We start from the raw sequence: 19,138 nt of genomic DNA, 5'->3' as shown, positions 1-19,138 counted from the left end.
TCTTAAGAGCCAATATGAGACCGATATGTTCCCATTGATTGCTAGGGACGCTGCTATCTATCTTTAACTTTATTGCTACCCCCTTCCCCGTCCATTTATAGTGTTGGTCCACAGCGCAAATATATTAGTTTAACAAAATCTGCATCTAAAATGGTGGCATAGATACGTTAGTTCCCCCTGTGCAATTCTCCAACCCAGTCTCTCACATCTCACAGCACATCGTCATAAACAAATACCGGAAACAGACCGAAAACATTTTTTTTAAATGAAATAAATAATAAATAATCCTCTCTGAAGAACCAGCACCTTACCGTGGTAGAGAGGTGTGTGTGCCCTGATGAACCTGGGGGCTGTGTTGTCTGGAACCTTGTGTTCCTGGTAGGGTCTCCCATGGCAAATTGGTCTCAGGCAAGGGGCCAGACTAAGATTGGTTCAAAAGACCTCATGAAAGACGACACAGGAAGTGAGGATACCCGGCCCGGAGGAAGCCCGGGGTCCCCTTCTGGAGCCAGGCCCAGAAGGAGGACTCGTCGGCGAGCGTCTGGTGGCCGGGCTTGCCACGGAGCCCGGCCGGGCCCAGCCCGAAAAGGCAACGTGGGCAACACCTCCGCTTCTCCGTCCCGCGGGCCCACCACCTACGGGAAACATCGATGGGGTCGGGTGCGCTGCCAGAAGGGTGGCAGTGAAAGCGGAGGGTCTCGACGGACCAGACCCGGGCGGCAGAAGCTGGCTTTGGGGACGTGGAACGTCACCTCTCTGGGGGGGAAGGAGCCGGAGCTTGTGCGGGAGGTGGAGCGGTACCAGTTGGATCTGGTTGGGCTCACCTCTACGCACAGCGTCGGCTCTGGAACCTTACTTCTGGATAGGGGTTGGACTCTATTCTTCTCCGGAGTTGCTCAAGGTGTGAGGCGCTGGGCGGGTGTGGGGATACTCACAAGTCCCCGGTTGGGTGCTTCGTTGTTGGAGTTTACCCCAGTGGACGAGAGGGTCGCCTCCCTACGCCTGCGGGTTATGGGGGGGAAAACTCTGACTGTTGTGTGTGCTTATGCACCCAACAGCAGTTCAGAGTATTCGGCCTTCTTGGAGACCCTGGAAAGAGTCCTGTATGGGGCTCCTGAAGGGGACTCCTTAGTCGTGCTGGGAGACTTCAGCGCACATGTGGGCAATGATGGAGACACTTGGAGGGGCGTGATTGGGAGGAACGGCCCCCCTGATCTGAACCGGAGTGGTGGTTTGTTACTGGACTTCTGTGCTAGTCATGGATTAGCCATAACAAACACCATGTTCGAACATAAGGATGCTCATAAGTGTACGTGGTACCAGAGCACCCTAGGCAGAAGGTCCATGATCGATTTCGTTATCGTATCATCGGACCTGAGGCCGTATGTTTTGGACACTCGGGTAAAGAGAGGGGCGGAGTTGTCAACTGATCACCATCTGGTGGTGAGTTGGGTCGAGTGGCGGGGGAAGCCTCTGGATAGACCTGGTAAGCCCAAACGTGTAGTTCGGGTGAACTGGGAACGTCTGGAGGAGGCCCAAGTTCAGGAGGCCTTCAACTCACACCTCCGGCGGAGCTTTTCGGGCATTCCTGTGGAGGTTGGGGACATTGAACCAGAGTGGTCGGTGTTCAAAGCCTCTATTGCCGAAGCCGCGGTGGGGAGCTGTGGTCTCAAGGTCCTAGGTGCCTCAAGGGGCGGTAACCCTCGAACCTCCTGGTGGACACCGGTGGTCAGGGAAGCCGTCCGACTGAAGAAGGAGGCCTTCAGGGATTTGTTATCCCGGGGGACTCCCGAGGCAGTTGCAAGGTACCGACAGGCCCGAAGGGCAGCAGCCTCATCCGTGGCCGAGGCAAAGCAGCGGGTGTGGGAGAAGTTTGGAGAAGACATGGAGAAGGACTTTCCGGCGGCACCAAAGTTGTTCTGGAAAACTGTCCGACACCTCAGGAGGGGGAAGCAGGGAACCATCCAAGCTGTGTACAGTAAGGATGGGACGTTGTTGACCTCAACTGATGGAGTGTTGGGGCGTTGGAAGGAACACTTTGAGGAACTCCTGAACCCGACAACTCCGCCCTCTATGTTAGAGGCAGAGCTGGAGTATGACGGGGGATCAACACCAATCTCCCGGTGGGAGGTCACTGAGGTCGTTAAACAACTCCACAGTGGCAAAGCCCCGGGGGGTGGATGAGATCCGCCCAGAAATGCTGAAGGCTCTGGGTGTTGAGGGACTGTCATGGTTGACACGTCTCATCAACGTTGCGTGGAAGTCGGAAACGGTACCGAAGGAGTGGCAGACCGGGGTGGTGGTCCCCCTTTTCAAAAAGGGGGATCAGAGGGTGTGTGCCAATTACAGAGGCATCACACTACTCAGCCTCCCCGGGAAAGTTTACTCCAAGGTACTTGAAAGGAGGGTCAGGCCGATTGTGGAACCTCAGATTGAGGAGGAACAATGCGGATTCCGTCCTGGTCGTGGAACGACGGATCAGCTTTTTACTCTCGCAAGGATCCTGGAGGGGGCCTGGGAGTACGCTTATCCGGTCTACATGTGTTTTGTAGACTTGGAGAAAGCGTATGACCGGGTTCCCAGGGAGTTACTGTGGGAGGTGCTGCGGGAGTATGGGGTGAGGGGGTCTCTACTCAGGGCCATCCAATCTCTGTACTCCCAAAGCGAGAGCTGTGTCCGGGTCCTCGGCAGTAAGTCGGACCCATTTCCGGTGAGGGTTGGCCTCCGCCAGGGCTGCGCTTTGTCACCAATCCTGTTTGTAATATACATGGATCGGATTTCGAGGCGTAGTCGTGGGGGAGGGGGTCTGCAGTTCGGTGGAGTAAGGATTGCACCACTGCTTTTTGCAGATGATGTGGTTCTGATGGCTTCATCGGTCTGCGACCTTCAGCACTCACTGGATCGGTTCGCAACCGAGTGTGAAGCGGCTGGGATGAGGATCAGCACCTCCAAATCTGAGGCCATGATTCTCAGCAGGAAACCGATGGACTGTCCACTCCAAGTAGGGAATGAGTCCTTACCCCAAGTGAAGGAGTTCAAGTATCTCGGGGTCTTGTTCTCGAGTGAGGGAACAATGGAGCGTGAGATGGGCCGGAGAATCGGAGCAGCGGGAGCGGTATTGCAGTCGCTTTACCGCACCGTTGTGACGAAAAGGGAGCTGAGTCAGAAGGCAAAGCTCTCTGTCTACCGGGCCATTTTCGTTCCTACCCTCACCTATGGTCATGAAGGATGGGTCATGACCGAAAGAACGAGATCGCGGATACAAGCGGCCGAGATGGGTTTCCTCCGCCGGGTGGCTGGTGTCTCCCTTAGGGATAAGGTGAGAAGTTCGGTCATCAGGGAGGGACTCGGAGTTGAGCCGCTCTTCCTTCGCGTCGAAAGAAGCCAGTTGAGGTGGTTCGGGCACCTAGTTAGGATGCCACCTGGGCGCCTCCCTAGGGAGGTGTTCCAGGCACGTCCAGCTGGGAAGAGACCAAGGGGTAGACCTAGGACCAGGTGGAGGGATTATATCTCTTCGCTGGCCTGGGAGCGCCTTGGGATCCCCCAGTCAGAGCTGGTTGATGTCGCCAGGGAAAAGAAAGTTTGGGGCTCTCTGCTGGAACTGCTACCCCCGCGACCCGACCACGGATAAGCGGGAGAAGATGGATGGATGGATGAAATAAATAATACTTAATTCCGAGTGTTCCTGCTTTTCTCTTTGGAAGTCATCACATAACGGCATTGTAATACACGGTTCGGCTGCATTACATATTACAGATCTGCCGTAGTTCTCTATGTATAGAGCACTGATGAGAAGACTTCTAGACAAGCAGGAAGAACTGCCGCCAAAACTGAAAACGTGACGTGGATCATAAATATATCAACAATTAAACAACATCTTACATTTCTTTTCACACAATACGTCTCCTTGCAGTATCAACACTAATTCGGCTGACTTTTATATTTGATCCAATTGGTAGATAGGCTGTATTTTAGACCCTCCAGAAAAACGCGTGCAAAAATCCTTGATTATGCGATCAAACATGCGGGGTTTTATGTGATTTTATGCGGTGAAATTGCGGGGAGTTGCGAAATGTGCGGAAAGTTGCGAAATATGCGGAAAAAATAAATATTGGGCTGTCTTATTTATTTATTCTCTCTCACACACAACCTGCCACTAACGTTAAACCCCTTTACTATTCAATTAAACACATTCATGTTTATTTATTGTAAAAGCAATTGGGCTATTTTAATCACACTCTCTCTCTCTCACACACACACACACACACACACACTTCTCCGCCTCATTCTGTTTTCATTTACTCGTTCGTTATCTAACCAGCTTCAATCTTGTAGGCTTCTCACCTCGTTTCTTGTAGCCCTCGAAAGGGGTTTGGAGGTCGATGCCTCGGTGAACGTGAGTTGTTTGGCTTTCTTGTCCGCAGCAGCAGAAAGCATTTTCGAATGTTGAATCAAAGTGGGTCGTCACCGTCGATGTTCTCTTATGCTCCAACACACAGTTGCACGGGGTGCAGAATAGTTTCCCCCCACTTTCGTGCAAGACATCGGGAACTGCTTTGCCCGGTCTTTAGCAGAGATGTTCGTCGGTAAATGAGATGGATTAGATTTTTCATCTTGTGTTTTCTCTCTCGTGTGAGCTCCACACGTTCACTCTACGGTGTTGTTTACCTTCTGTGATGCGCGAGCTGATGACGTCGCGTCAACATCATCATCACTTCACATCAAGAGGAGTTAACTTGTTTTCCCTCAACTTTGTGTGGAAAAATGCAGGGATTATGCGGCCTTTTGATAAATATGCGGCCTTTTAAAAAATCTGCGCCATTTTGTTGATTATGCGGTAAATTCTGCGATCGCAGAATCGCGTTTTTCTGGAGGGTCTAGTATTTACACCATAAAGGTGCACAGCTGATATAAAGCAGTGCTTCTCAAAGTGTGGTCCGTGAGCGCCCCCTAGTGGTCCGTGAGTATATTAGTAACATTTCACATTTGAAATAAATAAATACATTTAAGTTTTCCGCACTCTCGCGGGAATATCTCCGCAATGGAACGAGCTTAAGTTTCACTTTCTATTGCATGATAAAGCCCAGGGCAACACCTTTGTCACACATGTTGCCACTTGTTTGTACCATTTCCAGGCGATGTATAATCTGTTCTAGAAAAACGATGTGTTTTGGGATATTTGTGGAGTTAGGTGGTCCGCGAGTGTTTTTTTATTGGTTAAGTGGTCCTTGGTATGAAAAAGTTTGAGAAACACTGATATAAAGGGACACCTGGTGGTTAAAGCATGTTATTGAATTTCATTATTTTTATTATTAGATATTAATAGGATCCCTATAAAGTATATTACTCGTTATTCTCTACTGATAGTTAATTAAAAACGAAGGCGCTTAAACAATCGACCTATTTGGTAGTTTTTTGTAGGAGGACAGGCTGTTTTGCATGACAGGTCACCTTTAAGTTAACAATTAGTTACTAGGAAAACATGTATCATAATACAAATATAATTTCAGGATGATGTAACCGGACAAGACTCAAGATCCCTAAAAGAAAACTATTCTAATCATGCATCTACGGTATGTAAAGAGAACTGAATATAGATTTGTATAGGTGTGTTCCATTGTAAAGAGAATATGTACTTTTATGTGTTTCCAAGTTGCTCTATTTAATAAACAAAGTATTATCAAGTTGCTTTCAAAGAGCTGTTACACACTTTTCTGGGAAAGAGCAGAAGAGCACATTCAATTCACATCTCACTTCCTTCTTAGACACAGAAGTAATGGTTTTTGGTAGCACCACTGACACCACTTCTGTAGACCTGGGTCCCTTGCATCAGTACACCAAGCCCACCGTTACGAACCTTGGTATTAAAATGGACCGTGAACTCAAACTTGAGAGTCAGATGAAGTCGGTGGTAAAAACGAGCTTTTATCACCTGAGGCAGCTAGCCAAAGTAACACCTTTTCTCTCCAGGCAGCAGTTTGAGACAGTAATCCATGCCTTTGTCACCACCCGGCTGGACTACTGTAACTCTCTCTACATGGGGGTCAGCGGGTCCTCGCTCGCACGACTGCAGCGGGTGCAAAATGCTGCAGCAAGGCTCTTAACTGGCACACGGAAGTTTGACCACATTTCCCCTGTTTGGCTTCTCTCCACTGGCTGCCATATTATTTTAGGATTCATTTTAAAATTCTTTTATTTACTTTTAAATCCCTAAATGGCATGACCCCACCACCTTGCTGAGCTGCTACAGCTACACGCCGAACCGCCCTCTCCGGTCAGCGGACCAACTGCTCCTGAATGTGCCTAAAACCAGGTCAAAGCTCAGAGGGACCGTTGCTTCTCTGTAGCGGCTCCCAAACTGTGGAACGCTCTGCCCCTGGAGACCAGACAGGCCTCCACACCGCCTGCTTTTAAATCGCTTCTTAAAACCCACCTCTTCTCCTTAGCGTTTTAACATTTGGCGTTTCAACATCTTTTAGAGCGTTGCTTTTTTGCATTTAAATTGTTTTTTGTTTTTACTTGTACTTGTTTTATGGCGTGTGAGCTGAGCTGTGCTTTATCTATTTGCCTGTACAGCACTTTGGTCTGGAGGTTTAAAGTGCTTTATAAATAAAGTTGTATTGTATTGTATTGTACTTCATACCTGATGCAATTATAATTTGACGTATTTTAGCGTTATAATTATACCAGGTCCAAAAACAAACTCTAAACTCAGTTGTTCGACGTCATGCTGTCGAGGACTGGAGGATGACTTAATATACATGATGCGACTCTCTGTCCAGTTCCCTCTCTGTTCGCTCTGAGGTCAGGGTGCTGCTGAGGTCAGGGTGCTGCTGAGGTCAGGGTGAACATAACAATGAATGCTGAGCTCTGAGGTGTGAGCAGCTTCTGTCGGATATACAGATGAGAAAAAGAGGAAGACTTCTTTTAACTCAGAGGGAGGACATATAACACCGAGGTCAGAGAGGAGAGAAGGAAGGGTTTGGGGCAGAGGTGTGGCGACATGAGAGATGTTGAGAGACAGTATGAAATGACTTGTTAGAAAAATATCCCTCGAAAAAACTTAATAAAAAACGACAACCAGGGTCATCTTAGAAATAAAACAAAGCAAAGGTTTTCACCGGGTGAGGAGGGAACACTATCCTCAGTTTACAGCGTGTAAATGTTCTGGGCACACTTTATGCAAAAGATAAAAGCAACTGATGTTGACCAACACAGGAAAGATCTTTACGAATATCCATTACAATTCAAACTTGGTAACATCTAAGTGTTTCAACAAAGCTACACAACACATACAATATTTCTGGAAATATTCCAAATATCATCCAACCCCACTTATTCCCCCATGTGACCTGATTTAACAAGTCCCACATTTCCCAGAATCCCCTCTGTTCCTGTGATGAATGTAAGTGTAGATGTACAGTACCTGACACAGAGAGCAGGAAGACGACTAATCCACTCGCTGCTGCAGTGAGACTCATAGCTGCTCCTCTCATCTCTGTGAGACTATAACACATGTCAGATTAAATCATGTTCACAGGTTTACAGAATCATTACATCAATAAACTGTTTCTCCTCACAGTGAAGGAGGAACGACGTGTTCAAAGACGCCTTTCCTCAATGAGCAGCAGACGGATATCAGGCTGTTAAGAGACTAGATTTACTTCCTCTTTAGATTATTAATATGCACGATGAGCCAAATGCCAGTAACACCCATCAAAAAGTACACATTAAAAGAGACTTTGGTTAAACATTTGTTTCACTGCCGATATTCCACTGACACCAGAAAAGAGCATTTCAATGAAGAAGAGAATATCAGTTCATCTCTCTGAGCACTGAGGACGTCGTCACACAGTCTGCAGGTGGAGTGAAGCAACAGGAAGGCCTTCACCCCATGAGGCAGTTTGACTGAACAGGATGAAGAGAACTGTTAATTATCAGAGAGGATGACATCTTTGTTCTTGGTATTTCTTATCACTGTGTTCAGGTTGCAGAGAAATGCAGAACTTCGAGACGTGGGAAACGTACACGCCTGCCAACATCAACCACTCACACATGGACAGGACAGACAATGTTTTCACGTGATGATGTTGATTAGAAAATAGTTTCAATTACTTTGGCTTGTTTACGTGGATCAGTTAGAAAAGCAGCGTGCAGAGATGTCTTAAGTTTGACTAAGCTAAAGTAATCACTGCATGTTTAGATATGAAGGTAACACAGCTGGAGGGGCAGGCTGATTCTTCGTAGTGGCCAAAGAGTGGTACTACAACTGCTGTGCAAGTCATGTAGTCAAAAGTCAATCATCTTCCCAGTACAAACACTCGAATAGCTCAGTTAAATCATGAGGTGCTAAAAGTTGTAAAATGTGCTAAAAACTGCAATGAGACTGCAGACTGGAGGCGGGGCTTAGTGAATTACGGCTCTTTGAAGGGAGCCGGATCTTATGGCTCCGTTCCCTTCTGAAAGCTGTGTAAAAGAGCCGTTCCAAATATCCGTTTTTCTTAAGGTGGCGGGGTTACTAGGTTTATCTGCGAAATAATCACCAGGATAATGATTGATTGTATCGCCAGAAATCTACTTTTACTCACAGAAAAATGTATAACTTGCTTCATCTCTCAAGCAGTGGCGGTTCTAGACCAATTTGACTGGGGGGCCAGTTATTTTCTGAGGGGGGCACAATAAATGCAGGACGAAAAAGAGAACTAGACAGTATGAAGTAATTGCGCATAAGAAAACAATGCAATACAGTTATTGGTATTTCTTTCAGTACACTTATTTATTTCAGATAGATCTTATAGTTATAACTGTTAGCTTCAGCTTAAGTTATAGTGCAATGTTTGCACTAACACCATATTTATATAAAAATAAAGGCAATGAACAGTTACATCTCTACTTTACAAGGATACAATAGTTTAAATCACCTTCAATTATCCTGGTAGTCTCTCGAAACGTAGCTTTAAATCAGTCTTTCTTGGATGCAACAGCCTCTGATGATCCGAGATGAAAAGTGTTTGTTTTTCGCGCGCTTCAGCCGGACAGTGAAAATGAGTGCACCGCTCTAATAGGTCCTGAGTGCACCGCTCTAATGGGTCCGACTAGAATGACGAATAACGTTAGTTCCGCCTATTCCGTCATTCAATAAATCGTGTAATAAATCATACATTTTTCATTTTTTTCACTTTTAATTTTTAGGGGGGTCAGAGGTCAGTGTCAGGGGGCACTGGCCCCCCTGCCCCTCCTAGAACCGCCCCTGCTATTAGGCAGCCAAACTACTACTCAAGCAGCATGTGTTATGCCATCATCTACGGCAAATTGGCATTCAGGAAAGCAAGTTCCCGTAAAGGCGAGTGGATTTGTGGCAGACAGTGAACCAACGATAAAAAGAACGACTCTCACCAACGGCTCCGTTCCCTTCGTTCGTACCAAAGAGCCGTTCAAAAGAATCGGATCGTTCGCAACATCACAAGTGCACATCCATGCTCTCGAGGCGCAGATCAAAGGGATTAAAGGGAATAGAACCAGGGGGAGGGGAAAGAAGCACAAAAGGCGGGAAAACATACAAAACAGGAAGTGAAACCAGACGCAGTGGCGGTTCTAGACCAATTTGACTGGGGGGGCCAGGCTGGGGCCAGTTATTTTCTGAGGGGGCCCAATAAATGCAGGACAAGACAATGTGAAGTAATTGCGCATAAGAAAACAATGCAATACAGTTTTTGGTATTTGTTTCATTACACATATTTATTTCAGATACTTATAGTTACAGTTTGTACACTCTAATGCAGGGGTCTCCAACCTTTTTTAGGATGAGAGCTACTTTCAAAATATAAAATGTGAGCTACTTTTACTCCTCTTTTGTTTGTTTTTTGCAGTGCATATATTTAGCACATTTTAGCATTATTATATGCTGACCTTTAAACTTTGTGTGCTGTTTGGGTCTCTGGGACCCGTTTTCAGTATGTATGCAATTTAATTATTTTAACCTGCTTTATTTGGGGGGGGGGTCCTCACCTCCTCTAGGGGGTCCGGGGGCATGCTCCCCCGGGAAGATTTTTTTTAAATGTTGAAGTGAAATGCATCAATCTGGAGCACTTTGAGCACAAAAGGAATTTATGGATACATCTCTCAACACTCAGATGAAAGGGAGCTGTATACTTTTCAATAATCCAAACATCTTTAGAATATTATCACAACCAATAACAAATCATTTAAACTTGTTTATTCTTATCTTATGTTACCTAGTTCTTTCTTTTTATTTATGCATATTTTACTAATCACTCCCCTTTTAAACTTTTTTTTTTAATTATCAGGGGGGCCACAGGGGGGTTCAAATGCAGTGTTAGGGGGCTGGCCCCCCTGACCCCCCCCCCCCCCCCCTAGAACGGCCCCTGACCAGACGTGACACAAGGAGAGTGTTTTTAGTTCGTAAAACAGGATCCTACCTAAAAGAACGCTAACTGTGATAGAATGGATGAGATTAAATTAGAATCAGAAATCCCCATTTTTCCAGTTGGTATTCCTACCTTGCTTTCAGCTAAATGCTAATATTATAATATCTTCTGATCTTTTTTGTTCCTGACATTTTTTGTATTGTTCCCAATGACGGCTCAGGTTGCCAGATGAGTGCTGCTGCAAATTAAGTTTGGTGTTTTACCGGTGGAGTTATTATCCATCCATCCATCTTCTCCCGCTTATCCGTGGTCGGGTCTCGGGGTAGCAGTTCCAGCAGAGAGCCCCAAACGTTCCTTTCCCCTCATCAACCAGCTCTGACTGGGGGGTCCCAAGGCGCTCCCAGGCCAGCGAAGAGATATAATCCCTCCACCTGGTCCTAGGTCTACCCCTTGGTCTCCTCCCAGCTGGACGTGCCTGGAACACCTCCCTAGAGAGGCGCCCAGGTGGCATCCTAACTAGGTGCCCGAACCACCTCAACTGGCTCCTTTTGACAAGTTATTATGTTTCTAATAAATCAATTTTTGAGTGTTTTGAAATGAGAAAACCAACTATTTCTTGGCACTGCAGTCACCTTTTCGATCTGTTTTTTATGAAGTTGTTCAATCATTGTGTAGACTTTCACAAGCGTGCTACAACAAATCAAAAGAAAAGAACTTCTAACACAATACAAATGTGGGTAGCCATTACAGCCTCCATAAAAGCTTCAAATTACGCATCACTTACCGTTACCCTAGCATCACGGTCTAGCATTGTGTGAATAAAATATTTCCTGGATAAAAGATGTTGTTTTTTGTAACCGTTGTTTTTTTCCTGTGTCTCAGCAATCATCCTCTAATCATTCGTCCTATTTCTCTTAACATGTTCTCCTCTGCTCCAGTGCTTCTCATTTGGCTAATATTGCTGTTTTCCCCTCTTCTTTTTCCGTGTTGCCCTGCTATCATGATGCCGTGCGCAGGAAATATGTCCTGCATGTTAATTAAAAGCTGCTCTGCTTTGTGTGTCCCTGTTATTGAATTCTGTAAGGACCAATGTGCAACCTTGTAATTGGGTTATATACCAAGTGGCCATTTCTTACAGTTAGTGGGTTGGTTTTGTGTGTGTGTGTGTGTGTGTGTGTGCGCGTGTGTGTGTGTGCGTGTGCGCGCGCGTGTCCTGAACATGTCCTGAACACTTGCAACAGTTTGACATTTCGGGCGTGGGAAAGAAAGATCAAACTGTGCTACGCTCGGGTAGCATCTGTTTCCTCCATCTACTTTCAGAATATCTGTGTGTGTGTGTGTGTGTGTGTGTGTGTGTGTGTGTGTGTGTGTGTGTGTGTGTGTGTGTGTGTGTGTGTGTGTGTGTGTGTGTGTGTGTGTGTGTGTGTGTGTGTGCGTGCGTGCGTGCGTGCGTGCGTGCGTGCGTGCGTGCGTGTGTGTGTGTGTGTGTGTGTGTGTGTGTGTGTGTGTGTGTGTGTGTGTGTTTCTATTCCCAGACATACTTGAATGTTGTCCTTCATTAATTACCTGCAAGCACTGGAGTGCATGACTAATTAAAAAAACATAATCTCAATCTAAAGGTTATGGATTCTTCCTCATGTTCAAAGCATCCCTGCATGACGTATAACAGCGTATCGTTGGCATGGTAACAAATATATCAAGTGTACGTAGTCATTGGTGCATTGGCATTTTCGACAGAACCATCTTTATTGTTTAACCCAGAAATGACCATATATGGACGAGAGCTATTGCTAGAAGCTAACATTAGCACGGTTAGCAAGGAGCTTCCACCTATGTGATATTGGTTGGGATGGTATTTTTGGAAAGTGTAAAACAGGCGTGTTTGAAATGTAAGCTACTTAACTGAAAAAGCAAGAGACAGCTCCTAAAAGTGTATTTTACACAAACTAAATGTTAAATAACAATGTGATTTCCATGGCAGTGATGTTTGTGACCATAGCCTTATTAATCTTCTATTTTACTATAAATGGGACCGAAATGTATTTCCCTATGATTTCTGAACGCATTTATGGTCTTATGTGTTCAGATTTTAAATAGCTTACGCCCAGAGGAGAGGGAATATTTTCTTATGCAAATTGCACTGAGGGTTTTAAACAGCCATAATTGCCCCTCTGTGTCACAGCTGCTGACGGCTGTGACGGTACTTCCACACAGCAGCTTTTCAAAAATCTCAAAAATCTTGGAGCTGGGCGTGTCTGACAGCTTGGGGATTTTTTGCGAGCAACGCGACCAACAACCAATCACATGAATCTCCCGCCCCCGACATACAAAGCAAAAAACCCCGGGGATTTTATGCGGGCAATATATATATATATAAACTCCCCAAACAGGCAAAACCCTACCAGCTTCACCCACTGTCTCTGCCACCTCCCTCCATGCCTGGTTCCTCCGGTTTGTATCCCGGTAATAGTTCTGGTCGTAAATAACCGGGTGATTTGCTACCGTAATTTCTCGTTTGGAATATGAGGAAATGAACTGCGGTCTGGTTCTCCCTGCTTACATGCGGTTTGATTGGCTAGCGCTTCTACTGTCAGATTTGCCTAAACATGTTTGATTGGCTGGCGCTTCCAGCTCAGCTTCAAAAGTTGAACATTGCTCAACTTTTGAATCCTGGAAATCTTCGCTTCGCTCCCCCACAATGCAGTTCGGCGAAAAGCGAGGCAAAGTGACGTCATCCCCATTCAAAGTCAATGGGCAGAGAAGCGTTGGAAGCGGTGGAAGATTCTTCTGAAGCTGCTGTGTGGACGTACCGTAATAGCGGACCAAATCCTCAGCCAAACTATAATAACTAACTTCCTGTTTTAAAAAAAAGTCCCTTTACCTCACCCGTCTCCCTTCACATGTCCATTCAAACAGTCCCACGCCCCCGGTAGACGTGCCCTGCGAGTTTAAAACCTGTAGTCTAATTAAAGAATGCCAATATGAATATGTATATGTATGTAACATGAGCCCTGTAGGCGGCACGATGAGGGATTTAAAGGATTTGATGATTGGATTCATAGGGGGTAATATAAGGGTGTTTAGTCGCAACCTTAGGTCCTGTTTACACGAGAACGCAAACTTTTCTCTTTCGTATAGCCCGTTCGTTCACACGAGGCCATAACGGAACCGCGGAAATGGATAACGGGCACCAAGGTGGATGGATCTGCAAACGGAACGCTCTGGGGGGCAAACGGTTCCGTGTGTACGCCCTATACGATCATTTCCTGATAACGATGAAGCCGTAGCCCCGCCTCTCCCCACCTCTGCTGCCACAGATGTTAGTGCAAAATCTACAGCTCCTCACAACCATCAGCGACAAGTGGACATGGACATGAACTACATGTTGCTAAATCCACCGCGGGGCATAAACAGAAGGGTAACCATGGTAACCATGCTCGGGGGGTCTTCTTCGCTGCTTTTGGTGTATTTTGTCACTTTCGCCAGGCCCGGCATATGTACACCGTCTCCAGCGATCCCGAGCGGTCTCGTGTGAACGGAAGACTTTTTTGATATCGTATTCGTTTGCGTGTAAATGGGGTCTTACTGTCAACTAAGAGATCTTTTGTCATGTCGTGGCAATCGGCTAATTCATCTCGTCTGCCTCTCTGCTTCTTTGCATTAATTGAAAGTGAAGACCTCCAAAACTCTTCATTAACGTCCATTATCGCCTTTTCAGGTTTTCAGGTTTACATTGTGTTTCTACATTTAATTGAGTGTATGCAAGAAGTGAAGACGAAGTGAACGACTCCCCCCTCCTCCTCCTCACACCTCTCTCCCTCCTTCTTCCTCATCATTTAGATCAGGGGTGTCAAACTCAATTTCATCACGGGCCACATCAGCATGAAGGTTGCACTCAAAGGGCCGGTTGTAACTTTAAGACTATATAAAAATACATATATAAATATTTAATATATATAAAATAATGCATTATATCACATTATTGCCTCTGCATTGGATTGTTATGGGATAGGGTAATAACTTCATAATTAACTACGTCTGAAAGCAGAAGTCTAGGGCAAATAATTGCAAGTCTCTTCAGTGAGAATGTAACAACATGATTTAAAAAGAAAAGCCAAATTCTGGAAAAAAAAAGAAAAAAAGAAGAAGTGACATTTTGAAAAGAAAGTGACATTTTGAAAAGAAAGTAACATTTTGAAAAGAAAATCTAATTCGGAGAAAAAGGCAAATTCTAAGAAAAAAATGCATATTTAAAAAAAAAAAAATCAAATTGTGAGAAAAAAATCTAATTTGAGATGCATTGTGGGACATGTAGTTTTTGGGCAACGTGTTTCTGTAAAGTAGCATCTAACCGTATAATAAACTTATTATATTCTTTGCAAGCTCTTGAGGGGCCACATAAAATGAAGTCGCGGGCCGGATTTGGCCCCCCTGATTTAGATGATAAGAGTATACTCTTGTGCTGTGGGAGGCGCCTCTAATACTTTACATCAGCTAAATAAATGCTTTTCAGCATTAAGGACAGGAGAGGATTCACCACCAAGCAAGCAGTTCATCGGGCGTCTATTTTTACTGAGGAGCGAGACAGATAGCTTACGTTATCCTGCTTCCTTTTATCGCACAGAAAGAATTAAGCTGTGAGGGAAAGAAAGATAGTATATTATTATTATACTCCAACACTTCCAGAACAACAGTATTAAACATCTCACTTCCCAGAATCCATCTTCTCTCTCTCGCTGTGGGTGATTCCTCTCCTCCATACATTTCTGCAACATTACTTTAATGTGATATTGATGGGAGGAGACAACCACATCAAATCTGTAGAATGAAGAGAGGAGCGAGAGATGATTGTGTCTGGAGCTTATAATCCGCCATGGAGAGTAATTACGTAATCAGGAGACTCGGAAACTGTGTTTTCTCACAGTCATATAAAAAAACCCTCAAGAAACATCAGCAGGAGAGGACTCTTTAAAGTAGAGACACTACATACTGATATACACCTGAACATCAGCAGGAGAGGACTCTTTAAAGTAGAGACACTACATACTGATATACACCTGAACATCAGCAGGAGAGGGCTCTTTAAAGTAGAGACACTACATACTGATATACACCTGAACATCAGCAGGAGAGGACTCTTTAAAGTAGAGACACTACATACTGATATACACCTGAACATCAGCAGGAGAGGACTCTTTAAAGTGGAGACACTACGTACTGATCTACACCTGAACATCAGCAGGAGAGGACTCTTTAAAGTGGAGACACTACGTACTGATATACACCTGAACATCAGCAGGAGAGGACTCTTTAAAGTAGCGACACTACATACTGATATACACCTGAACATCAGCAGGAGAGGACTCTTTAAAGTAGAGACACTACATACTGATATACACCTGAACATCAGCAGGAGAGGACTCTTTAAAGTAGCGACACTACATACTGATATACACCTGAACATCAGCAGGAGAGGACTCTTTAAAGTAGAGACACTACATACTGATATACACCTGAACATCAGCAGGAGAGGACTCTTTAAAGTAGAGACACTACATACTGATATACACCTGAACATCAGCAGGAGAGGATTCTTTAAAGTAGAGACACTACATACTGATATACACCTGAACATCAGCAGGAGAGGACTCTTTAAAGTAGAGACACTACATACTGATATACACCTGAACATGAGCAGGAGAGGACTCTTTAAAGTAGAGACACTACATACTGATATACACCTGAACATCAGTACAACTCAAAACTCAGTTGAATTGAGCCTGGTTTCTAAGTTCATTTTATTGCACTATGGGAACAAGAGTGAACATCTGTGCGTGTTTTAAGCTCAGCTGGATATTCCATTTCCTATTAGCCCTAAATTAAAAAGCAGGTTGTTCTGAAGCTGTAGAAGATAAGATAGGATGTTATTAATCATCATGCATCACATCGTGTGTCCATCTCTTATCACCACACGTTCCCTCAAATCAATTAGGTATCAACAACCCTCGCCTTTGACTGTTGTTAGTGTCCAACCAGAGGATTGTCAGCGAGAGAGAAAAGGGAGATGTCGGGGTCCAGGGGGGAGAATAGATGAACCACGGCCTGGGACCGGTGCTGAGAGATGAGCTCTGTAACGGGGCATTAGCCTTCCTCTGTCACGGGGGGAATCCAGCGCTACAAAATGACATCATATCCAGATTTACTCACGTCGAGCGCCATCTGTCTCACTTTCAGACGAGTCAGCGAAGACGGGAGACCTCAGATATTATACTTAAATACAAATAAATACTAAACTGTAAAGTCCTGCGTTCAATTGGACAGGAATTGGCCTCAAAACGGCCCATTTCAGAGTCTTGTATGCGAAATGACTGGATTGTTATTATTGATGCATCACAGCTGGTAAAGCTGATTGGAAAATACTTGATATACTGCTGCCGGATATTAAATGATATTTCAATGTTTATGTATTAGTTTATTTATATGTTGTATTATAGTCTGAATATACACGCTGTCAGATAAATGCAGAGGAGTTAAAAGTACAATATTGGCTTTAAAATGTAGTACAGTAAAAATATAAAGTACCTCAAAATGGTTTTTAAGTATAGTCATAGAGGGGGAGTTATTTAAAGAGAGAATATGTTTTCTATATTTCCAGGTAATATGGGAAGACTGTTGCTCATTATGTTTGTGGTATGAATGATTTCAGGATGTAATGCACTTCTTGCCCACTCTAAACGTTATACCTATCATGCTATATTTGAACAATATATTGTAGGGCCATACCTATATAAAGTATATAAATATAGTTTGTTTTTTGAAATACCAAAAATCCTGCATTTTAGCCATGCCTCATTTTGCTCTATTTCCAGCCCTTTTGGAGGGGTCTGACCACGCCCCCTGCAGCTGACCACGCCCCCCTGTCGCTGACCACGCCCCCTGTAACTGACCACGCCCCCCTGCAGGAGAGGGGAGCGTGGTCTGAGATCAGCTGATGGGCTGCAGCGGGGAGAGGAGGGGGAGAAAAAGAGATATCCGTCCTCCGTGTTTTATTCTTATAGAAGTAAGAAGAGAAGTAATGGGGCAGAAACCCTCCTTTTTACGCAGCGGTCCAGACATAGACATCAAACGGCGACACATATTCAGTTGGCAGTTCCTTTGGCATTAGGGCAGGGATATCTAGATACTTTCCAAGGTCTGACATCATGAATTGTGCTACTTTTAAAGCAAGCAACGATGTTTTCAAATCTGTAATCAAAAAGCCCCTCAAAAACGCTATCGAATCAGTTCCTGCCGTTGCTACGTTAGTTCAAACAGTAACAACGGACTACTTTTCTTAGCGGATGCATGTCAATTTAAATCAATACAACTATTTTTTAAATCAATAAAATCTTTTTCTAAATCCATAAAAGCATTTCAATTGATATTGGGAGTCATGTCGTTACTTTGTCGAGAATGTGGCCGTGTAATAAGCGGGATAATGTGCACATTGCATAATGTGCATTCATGCCGATCTAGATCCCTCCGCCTCCGCCCGGCTCCTGATCTGCCTGTCGGTGTTCTTTTCCCCGTAATGACCGCGTCGCTGCACATCATCCCTTACATGTGATTATAGAGTCATTATTCATTTGTTTTAAAGCAGGAGGCGCAAAAGCTTGCCTCGGGGAGGGAGAAAAAGAGCCACAGCGGAGAATAAACAGAAGGGAAACCATGGCAACCATGCAAGGGAAGTCTTCTTCGCTGCTTTTGTGGCAGACTACAGCGCCACTTACAGGCCTGGCATATGTACTACAGCGTCTCCAGCGCTTTAGAGCGGCAATGGCCGGCCGTGGCCCAACCTCTCATTCCCCTGATAGGTGGAGAATTGACCAATAGCCGTAGCGTCACTTTACTGATGTCAGACAGTAAAGTGTTCAAATCTGGATCAGTCTGTATCAGATCCGTTGCAGCCCCGTTCTTAGAGATTTGGGTATAGAGGAAAAGAGAGGGTTGTGTTTTCTGACACTTGGTGAGTTCCCTGGAACACCGGGGACACATATTCATGAATAAAAGACAGATAGGTCCCCTTTAAGGAAAACCCCCTGAGATGAAGGGTTCAAGGTTCTTTATTAGCATACAACCATAGCTGCAAAGTAGTTATGTCGATGAAAATCTTAGGTCACAGTTTTCCAACAGTGCAACACAATATTACAGAAAAACAGAAAAATATAGTGCAAGTAAATATTAAAAGTAAATGCAAAAAGAAAGGAATAGTTTAAAAAAAAGTGAAATAAGAGTCTAAATGCAAGCTATTGGAATGATATATTAGGTAAATAGATAAATGATTACGAAGCAGCAGAATGTTGTGGATGTTGTTACAGCAGGTGTTTAACAGTCGTACGGCCTGTGGGATGAAGCTGTCTCTGAGTCTGGTGGTTCTTGTCAGAATGCTGCGGTACCGCCTGCCAGGCGGCGGCAGACAGAACAGTTTGTGGGTGATGGGGTCTTTGATAATCCGTAGAGGGCCTTCTTCCTGAGCCGCTGGGAGTAAAGGCCCTCCGTGGATGGCAGCTCCGTCCTGCGTGATGTTCTGTCGTCGTACAGCCATGGTGTTAAAGTGAGGGGAATTATATTAACCTGAATAATAAAGGAACAGCAGTGACAGGCACACCTGAACCGCAGAACTGCACCATAGAATATAAATAACTTATTAACCCATTACTCACAACAGGCAGACAGGTGGTGAGCTACTGCCACCTGCTGGCCAGACATGG

The sequence above is a fragment of the Pseudochaenichthys georgianus genome, chromosome 1 (genome assembly GCF_902827115.2).
Source record: "Pseudochaenichthys georgianus chromosome 1, fPseGeo1.2, whole genome shotgun sequence".
Lineage (NCBI taxonomy): Eukaryota > Metazoa > Chordata > Actinopteri > Perciformes > Channichthyidae > Pseudochaenichthys > Pseudochaenichthys georgianus.
Note: the sequence above shows the minus strand (reverse complement) of the source record.